This window comes from Sitodiplosis mosellana, unplaced genomic scaffold (genome assembly GCF_009176505.1).
Source record: "Sitodiplosis mosellana isolate CC-2019 unplaced genomic scaffold, AAFC_SMos_1.0 Smas_scaffold_6165, whole genome shotgun sequence".
NCBI lineage: Eukaryota > Metazoa > Arthropoda > Insecta > Diptera > Cecidomyiidae > Sitodiplosis > Sitodiplosis mosellana.
The window spans coordinates 4957112-4967848 of record NW_022601406.1 but is presented as its reverse complement, the minus strand read 5'-3'; positions in this window follow the sequence as shown (position 1 = coordinate 4967848).

The window sequence follows — 10737 nt, the reverse complement described above, 5'->3', positions numbered from 1 at the left end:
AGAGAGAGAGAGAGAGAGAGAGAGAGAGAGAGAGAGAGAGAGAGAGAGGAATTAAAACATTAAAAGAACCATTTCCATTAAGGGTTACACTAATAAAAGAAACTATGTATAGAATTTAGGATGAACAAATTGGCTCATTGAAAACGCGGGTCAAAACCAAATTTTTTTTCGATTTAAAACATTATGTTTCTATAAAGCCACATTTTGCTCGTACAATTTCAACGCACTAATTGCATTTTTAAGGCATTTTGAACCATAGAACAGAATACTTTGATCTAATTCTCTATTGATTTATTCCAAATTTCGAATTTCATTTTAATCGCTATTTGTTTCCTAACTTGAATTTAACAATTGTTCGGATTTCTTAAAAAATGGTAACAAAATATTGTTAAAAGCTTCATTCGAACGGTGATTGGGCAAAAACGAAAAATCACACTGCAGACAGACGGAGAATACAGCGGCTATAACAACAAGCGAACATTTGCAATCAAACATATCGAAAACGAGGCAAACTATCATATCGCAAACCATGAGTTACTAGAACAAAAACCAATTATAGTTAATTGTTCCATTAGTATTAACAAGTAATCATAAATCCAGGTGGGAAGAAGAAGAAAAACCAAATTCATTGAATTTATCGCTTGAGATTTTATGCATTTAAACATATCCAAAGAAAACGACGAGAATACTCATTTGGGATGTGGTTTATCAATGCAATAATTTTATGTGCATACACGATATCCGACGCAAATGGACATTCATCCGTTTCTTTTTTTGTGAACACACACCGAATATATCAATCATTCAATTTGATTCAATTTCAATTTTAAACGCATATTTTACATTTAAAAACGTTATGACAAAAAAAAAGCATGAAAAAAAACGTAAAAAAAAATTCAATATCTATATCTCATTAAATGAATTTATAACCAGACAAAAATTTGCTGCTATTATTTATTGTGACAAAAAGAAAAATTAAACTAAAAAAAAAAAAAATCAACAACACAAAAACATGATATTTAAACAACAAACTATTTTATTCTAGTGATAACAACCAAACAAATTCTATGATTATTAATTTCAATAAACAAAAATGCATTATTACAAACTATTGGAATGAAAAATCGCGTGATTGATACAAATAAATATTGAACTCAAATTACACATTAGTGCGGTGTTTGACTTGATTTCAGGCTGACGTGAAGGAGGAACGAGGACTTTTAACATTGGAAAGAACATTTTTTTTTTATTTCTCAAGGATATTCGTTTGTTTGCTTAATGTGAACCGCAGTTCGAGAACATTTAGGTATTTCTTGATATTCTTTGATATTTTCTTGATACTCTCGTATTCTTTTGCACTGCTGGTTTATAAATGATATAAATGATGATTTTTTACCGTAACATTTTTGCACTTTTTGACGATACTTCCAAGTGACAGTTTGAAGAATTCCAATTTTTTCTTTAGTTTGAAATATTTAGCTCGATCTTTTGATCAAATTTCATTCAAACTTGTAATCTTCTTTTCACTGCGACGAAATGTGATATTTATTGAGGAATAGGTCGAACTTTACCAATTTTTTATACACGAAACAAGCATAACATCCAATTCCCAAATATCGACAGACAATTACAACCGAGTTTTTGTTGGTTTAAATGGACAAATTAATTGTTTTCTCAGCGCTTTTTTTTCCTGTCACACAAGAAAGGATCTTTTCAAAACGGTTTGTATCAATATTTTCCTCTATTCAACAGTCTGATGTGCTAAATTATGTTTACAGTTTGATAAAGAAAAAATGGAACTCATTCCATTTCATTATGAAAAGTACGATTATTATTTTTTTTTATTGAATTATAATATTCAAAAGTAATTTTTTTTGAAGGAAATTAACCACCGATTTTAATCACGACAACACAAAAATCAAACATGTACCATGATTCTGAAACAAGCAACACGTTTGGTTAAAAAATCAACCAGAAAATCTCTCCATTTCACGATTTGTTTTCACAATTGTTGATTCTCAGAGACAAAAAAAACCCCTGAATGTGTCCAAATCTCACTGGTTTACCTTTTTTTCATCGAAAGAGACTTTTAAAGCCACAACCGCGCACTCAATTGTACTAAATCGAAATAAATGGTTTCAAAATTGTATCATGAAAAAATCATGTTTTCTTCAATCTGTAGTAATCCATTCAACTCATTGGTTCTTAGTGACGTTACACGAATCTTTGAAATTTTAAAAAGCACTATTTCCCAAGGTGGAGAAGATCGTGCACGATTCCAATCTTGAGCAATTGTGTGCCTTGGAAATAGTGTCTCTGGTTCTAGAATTAGTAAAATACGAACGAAAAACAAATATATAAAAAAAAACATATAGTTTGAGCCTCACTTTATTTAGATAGAAACAATTCGTTTTGCTAAAGAAAATTTCGCGTAAACTACTGTTTAATATGAATTACATTTCATTTTGCTTAATATGAAACGTAGTTGGAAAACATTGAGCCATGTTGTGAGCAGATTCAGTTGTTTTTAGCTCATTATGCAGAATCAAATCTGTACACAAGCGACGGCTAGTGCATCATTTACCAAGTGGTGTAAGAGAAGATGATACTCAGCTTATTTTTCAAAAACAATGGCGAAAGTCGTTCACATTTATTTTTCTCTAAAGTGATTAAGTTGTTAACATGTTTCTATTAGTCATCGGTGGCAAAAGGATGAATGAAAAAAAAAAACATGAGCTGAAAGTGTTGACTCAGCAGAAATTGAAAAAAAAAAACAAAATTCTCTTTTACAAGGCAAACAGAAGATAAACATAAGAAGGAAATCGAATTCAGTCGTCTTTGTTCATTTTGGTCTTTATGATTTTGTGTCCATTTTCAAGTGATTACTTATTATGAACTGTTTGTTTTTAAGAGCGTAAAAGATGTATATTTCAATCGAACCGTTGTAAGATAGAAAAAAAGTCTAACTCAGTGAGAAATGAGGTGAATTCAAAAACCGTTGTGTTCACAGTTTTAATCGTAATTTTTTAGTAAGTTGATGACAGTGTAGTCTATATTATTGTATCAAAATAGATCAGCAAAGTTCGGCTGGTTTCAAAATACAGCATACTTCCTATTCCAACAATGGGCTACATAAAATTGGTGAAGGTGCTACGCACTAATTCATAATAATAATTCATTTGCGTGAAACATGAGAAAAGATTGAATGACATATTCTTTGATGGCTGTCGAAAAGCGTCAAAACCAAAAATAGACGGATTCGGGTAGCGAAAGCGGTGCCATTATGATTATCATGGAGCGAAAAGTGTTGTCAATTCGTTTTTCTGGGCTATTTCAATGTAACATATGTTTTCGAAAATCATAATTTGATTGCTGTTTACATGACAAATACTGTGTTTGCTCCTTTGTTGCAAAATCAGAGCATGTCTATCAGCAGCTAGAGCAAAGGCGACCACAAAATGCCAGCAAATAGTTTATTCATTGAATGCGAGCATTGAGAATCGAGTAAAAGTATCGGGTGTTGAGAGAGAGAGAGAGAGAGAGAGAGAGAGAGAGTGAGCATCGACAAAATCCCATTGTTAAGCATATTCACATGCATTGTTGACATTCAGGTTAAACGTTTGCAGTTTGTCAGCCACCCATTTCACTTTTTGCGTCTGGATTATGGACTGTGGCACAATGCGTAGGTGTGAATTGTGAATGTAAACGGTTGCATCAATGGTTGTTGTTCTTTTTTTTCTCTGTATTTTCCGTTGTTGTTGTTGTTGTTCGGTTTCCAGGAGCGATGTTGGTCTTTATTGTGCAATTTGTCGTAAAAATTCAATTGAAATATTACGTCGTTGAGCGTTTCAATTCTCTGGTTCTCTTTCTCTTTCTGTGTGTGCGTATATTTAGGGGGATTTATTCCATTGAAAATGACGTATGAATAGGATTTAATCCAGATGTGCATAATGATATTGTGTCAACAGTGCTTCTCAGAGGTGCTGCAATAAAATCGCATTTGACATAAACAGATCATTAAATTCGGATTAAATGGGATGCGTGAGAAGGTTGCTCGTCCAAATGTGCAAATAGCGTAACGATTTTCGTTCGTAAGGTGCATTTATCGCTTGCAAATCCCATCGAAATCTTTTAATGAAAACAAACTGATATTGACTCCAGCTCCAGCAGCTCTTGATCATTCTCTCGCTCTCTTTCTCTCTTTGTCTCTCGCTTCCTTTCTCACTCTCTGTCGCTGCTAAACCGTTGTTGCTACAAAACAAGGCAAATACTTCAAGTGGCTTGTTTGCTAATCGTCGATTAAGCCGAGGTGTTTGTGTCAGGTAACAAAAAAGGAGGGAGGTGGCTCTTATCTATTCACTTTTTAAAGCGAAATCCATTCGAAGAAATGCCAACCATTTGTGGACTGGCTCATCGAACACTTAAAACTATTTTTCTGTCGTCGTCGTCGTCGTTGTTGTTGTTGTTGTTGTTGTTGTTTTTTGTTGCTCTCTTTTGCTTTTCCTTTCTTTTCGCTCGCAACTAATCCGTTGCCAAAGATGATATCACTTGAAGCTCCTTGCAAACAAACCATTGTTCATCAGTAGACAAACCAATGGATTTTTGTAATTGCACAAATATTTGCGCTTCAATGCCAAACACCATATTCGGGCGTGTATTTTTTTTTTGTTTCCTTCATTATTTGACCGATTTATTAAGAAAACCGAAAATAGAGCTCGAACACTCGATAATATCGGGCAGTTGGGCCAGATTGCCATCATTATGCACTCAAATCGGTCAATTTACCAATAGACTTCCATTCAGTCAAACAGTTTTTTTTCTCGCTCTCTGCAGACATTCCATAAAAAGAATAGCTTCTCTGAGAAGTTTATTGCCAGCAAACACCAACCGAACCAATCATTAGCGTTATCATTGATCAAAATTCTATGTTTTTCATATCATTTTTTTTTCTTCTTCTGCTGTTTGCTCCTTTTTTTCGATAACTAAAAATTCCAATAATTCTATATCAAACACACTCAATCTAAAGCTTTGACTCAACCGTGCACCATGTCCTAGATTTTCGTCAATCGACAGATGAAATTTATGGCACTAATCCATTGAAATGTGTGTCATTCTTCTCTCTCTCTCTCTCTCTCTCTCTCTATCAATCAATCGAGATTTTTGGTTGACGATAAACAAATGTGCACAAGAAAGCAACACCTTAGCAACTCAACAACAAAAGCAATTGAATCAAATCAATGAAATTGATATGAAATTGTAGAACAGTGAAATAGAAAGGAAAACGAATGAATGAATTGGACTAAAGTGTGAATGAAATCCACTTTCTAATATACGAAGAAAAATGTGCTATCACCAACTCGTCAAAGATATAAAATTAGACGAGAACCAACCAATCGTTTCCGAAGTTTGTGATTATTAGAATAATCTCGCTTCGCTCGCCGTTTCGGCTAGAATTTGTTCCCAACATTTTCTTTTGTTTTGATCCAACCTCTTCTTTATTTTTTCTTATTGTGATTTGAATATTATTAGTGCGATTAATTAACATTTTCGTTATCACTATCCGAGATGGTGACCATGTTCATCTCCGTTCCAAACCATTTCATTTGATACCAATGTCGATTATCCACATTAATGTACATTGTATGGAAAAACAATGAAAAAAATTTGTTTCGTCAAACTCCAGAAAATTTAATTCGAAAATCGAAATGGCATTTATAAGAACCATCTGGAGGCCGCGCGAAATCAAACGGCCCGCATAACATTAGAACCATGAATCAAAAAAGGAGAGATAACTGGCTACATACACACACACACACACAGACGAACATTCAGTTTTATATATATAGATGCGCTGGATGGGGATTCAGCTCTTGATTATGATGTTCATTTTGAATATGACAAAATAAAATTGGAAAAATTACCCATTTAGCGCCAAGATTTGAATCGTTTGAATATTTCCATGCAGAAAAATATTTCCAATTCAGATATAACAAAGGTGAGTGAGTATACATTGATCTGATGCTGATACACCCAATGAAATCGCCCACTTGTTTGCAATCAAACCAAAAACTTTAATTATTAAAAAGTAATGTTGGGTTATTCTTGCTTATAAATGATCAGAAACCTTTGAGTTAATCATAATAAGTTTATATAGTAGCAATGAGGTTTCCGAAAAGAAAAATCAGTCGTCTTTCGCCTGGAAAAATTTCAAATGCTCCTTCTGATGGAGAATGTATTTGTATACCTTCAAAATTCGTGTGTTTTTCAGTCTTTTCTTCTCAGTTCATTTTGTTTACTTCATTTCCCAGTTGTTAAAAAGCAAAAAAAAATCCATAAAAAATATGTTCATACCGGAACTATCGTAGTTCAACTAGGCAATCAATGTTTTTGCTACAAAATTTTCGCTACCCAAAAATGCAATATGATCACAAAAAGGTTTATATTTCAACGGGATTAACAATGTTTAAACATTGTTCATCGTTCAAATTGGCATAAATTCACCGTTGACGAGAACATCCTTGAATCCAAAGCTTATGTGTAATGGATACTCGTTAGTTGTACGAAACTTTTATTCGCAAATTGGCCCAATTTAATTAGTCGATGGGTAATTTTATTACAATAGTGGTGAGTTTAAAATGTTGCAATTGGTTTGAGTTAATGGCATTAATTCAATGCTCCTGTTTTATCTCAAAATGGAAGGAGAATTTGTAGTTCATCAAAATTCAATGAATTCTCTGAGCCGATTTTCGTAGACAATTTTTTTTCTTCAAATAATTCAATGACGATTTTTCAAGTTGTTTAAAATCCAATTCATAGCATCAATTTCAATGAAACATTAACTTGTTTGTATCAAGTAAATATTACTGGTTCTGTGTATCAGAAGCGAAACACGAAAAAAAATAGCTTATTACCATCGTAAATAGTGATGAATGTGTATGCGGTTGGGCCAATAAATCATAAATCCTGTTTTTCCAATATGCAACAATGTCCAAAGACAAGATCGAGCTAAACGCGCACATGTACACGGGTTCAAACGGTTAAAGCAAAGCCGAAATGTGTGTTTTCGACTGCGTCAAATTGACAATTCGACACAGTAACGATGACAGTAACATATGTTTAGTTATTTTGGATGATGTTCAATGCAGCATCTCTCTTGGCTCGACTACTGTTTGTCGACCTGTTATTCGAATGGGTAACTCTAGCCATAACGTTCCAATTAGTTGCATTTCGAACATGAAATTCCACGTAAAATTATATCCAATTAAAATGGAATCTAGAGAGAAAAGAGAGAGAGAGAGAGTGAGTGAGTGAGAGAGGAAAAAAAAGTACAGCATACATAAAATCCGTGGCGTGCACATAAAATTAGGGTTGAATGTGAAGCGGGTGAGCGGTTTACTTGTCATTTGTCTTGTAGTTTTTGGGAGTGCAAGCCCATTTCAAAGATTTATTGACAATACAAGTGGTTTTTTTTCCCAATGAATGCCATGAAAATTGAGCATCTCGAACAACGTAACAAACTCTTAATTAAAATAATAATAAATACAAACATCACGCCCGTTACACGCAGATTTTTTTCTTCTTTGTACGTGTCGTCAGCCCTTTTTTCACTTTCTCTCTCCCTCTCTCTCTCTCTCTCTCTCTCTCTCTCTCTCTCTCTCTGCATATATGATTCATTGCAGGGGATTTATTACGGCGAATATGTGGTGTGTTTTTGTTGTTTGAATAATATCGGTAAGGTGTAGCCCTGTTTTGATGATGAGTGTAATTTTGGAAAACACCCTCACTCTCGGTTTTGGGATATCAACTTTCGTCGTTGGATTTAATTGTAGCCTCAGCATCAAACAGCTCCATATGCATACCGTTTAATCGGAAAGGAGAGAGAAATAGAGAAAGAAAAGAAGGAGACTCACAGAGCAAGACAGAGAGAGAGAGAGAGAGAGAGATAGAGGGATGTAGAGAGAGAATCATACATATTCTTCGGCGACTAATTGGCTTAACACCGAATAACGTTGGAGAAATTTTGGAAATTGTGTGTATTTGTGTTTGGTGTTTTAGGCGATTAGTCATTTGAAAGTTGGCCGGTGCGATTGTTTCACCGTCGTCTCGTATTCAATTTCAAACGGCTTAAGCATGTTCAGAAGAAATGTTGTCATGGTGCATCGCATTTAATCGAAATTCCAGCCGTTTGTGCTCCCGTTTTGTCTGCTGCAACAGACGAAAACATGCATCTCTCTCTTGATCGCTCTTTTCTTCTCTTCCACCCTGACACTCGTTTCTTTTGCTCGCGCTCTCTCTCTCTCTCTCTCTCTCATTCGAAATGGGCAAAAACTATGACAAATATGCTGAAAATTCTTGGCAGTTCTTGAAAGGCACAGATGAATTTTTTTTGTTAAAATTCATTTCGACTGAAAATAAAAAGTGAAACAATTGCTTTGAAAGTCGATTCTAAGGAGAATATATTCATGGCTTATGAACAAGCGACACGAATGAAAAAAGCACAAAATTGTTGTATTGTGCAAAATGCATCAATTTGGTGTATCAAAAAAAAAAACGTTCCTAAAATCAGATCAATACAATTAATAAGCATCAAATTTATTGCCATGAACAACGAGCCAGACTTGCGTACGCTCTATGTCTGTCTTTCCCGCTCTGCCGTTTTTATTCTCTCGCTCGCTCACATTGGCAAAAAAGAACACACGATGCACGAGAATCGGTGAGGGAAAAAGTGTGAAATTGAAAGTTTTGAATTACACACGAAACGCAACACCATCGAAAACTCAAATTAGCATTTGTGAGAGAGAGCTCTGATTACATTATGTCGTCGTCGTCGTCGTTGTCGTAAATACCGCTTCATTCACATTCTCACCGAATCTATCGCTCTTGGTGTGCTTGTGCTTGTGTTTGTGTGTCGGGTGTGAATGCGATTACGGACATACCATAAATACGAATATATATTTGAAATCAAAGTGGTGCTCTCTCTCTTCTTTGCCCAAAACGGATTTCATCGCCCTGAAAGAGAGATCTATCGCCGAGATTTCAGTTTGCAAATCATTGTTTAATTCACAACACAACGAATTTCAGTGCTTCGCACCAAAGCGCATTTAAAGCAATAGCAACCGAGAGAGAGAGAGAGAGAGAGAGAGAGAGAGAGAGAGAGAGTACAAAAGAGTAATTTCTGTATAAAAACACACAGACACATTTTTTCGTTTCCAACGAAATATAAAAAATAAAATAAAATACTGCACATTTTTCAATGTAAAAATATGCTGATAATGACATATTTTTCTCGTCATTTAAACTATTTCAGCTTGCATACAAAAAAATATATCAGCAGATCCAGAACGCACAGAGCGAGCGAGAGGGAGAAAGAGAGAGAGAGACTGGCGGGAATAAAATGCGTCAATTGCGATTTGTTTCAATTCTATTTTTCATATGACATCGCAACTGAATGAAGAAAAAAGCGAACGGAAAAATGAAAAACGAATGAAGGAGAGAAAAAAAACACACTGTTATTTGACGCTCATTGTGTTCGTTTTCATTGGGATTCAGTTTGTCTTTTTTACAATATGATTGCTCACTTTTCGGGATGTTAGGTGCGCTGTATGTGCCTTTCCTCTCACCCGAACAGTTGCTCCGTTCTTTCTCTCGTTGTATTGAATAGCGTGCGCGCGAGCAAGCCATTCAATGCTGCTGAGATTTGTTGTAATTCGAAGCCGACAAATATTCCACGGTGAATATTGTGAGCAATGACTGCGATCCTTGTTATAACCTATCAAAGAGAGGAGTGGCCAACGAAAAAACCATATCTCCGAAACCAATTGTTCAAAAACATATCAACAATTTCCAAGCAAAAGAGTGAAAAAAGCGAACATGCCGCTGTTTCAAGCTATCGAGACAATTTTCATGTTTATATTTAATATCGAAACCAAAGTGGAATTGAATTAGACGAAGAAACCGAGGAGGGGAGAGAAAAAATGATTGTGCGATTGAATCATCGCCTTTGGGGTGGGTTTTTATCAGCTCAAAATCATCAAATTATGGTCGTGGAAGTGGTGTTCTAAACCTTTAATTAGCCCCGCTGGGAATTGACTGCAACGAATCCATTTAATACCATCATCCACAATCATTTTTAGCTCCCAATTTAGCATCGAAAATCGCGGCTAATCAACTAGTTAATAATTATGGGCTCTTTTTTCCCCTCAATTACATTTATATTTCGATGAAAACAAAAACGTTGTTATTATATTTTCGAAAAAAAAAAAAAAAAATACAACAAACCCGGCCATTTGTTAGGAGAAACACAAAAAAGCAACAGAAGTAACAACAACAAAAAAAAAACAGGCAGCAGTAACAGCAGCAACAACAGTGCGACATTTTGATTTACGGCGCAGAACGGTAGGGAAAAAAAAGCGCGACGAGAAGGATTGTTTGGCGTTCGGTATCAAATCGCGTTCTATTGACCGATGAAAATGCAAGTGCAGCATTGTTTCAAAGGGAAATGGGAAAAAATGAAAAAATTCATTCACATAACACCAGAAAACGTAAACACAGCATATATTATATTACATTGTTTTGTTTGTTGTTCGTCTCTATTTGCTCGTTTCAAGTTGACACGTTAGTGTTTCGCTTGTTTCACATTTTTTTCCCTTCGCTCCATTTCATATTCTGGCTGATGTAAGAGTCATATTTGCACACACACACACACACACACACACACACACACACACACACACACAC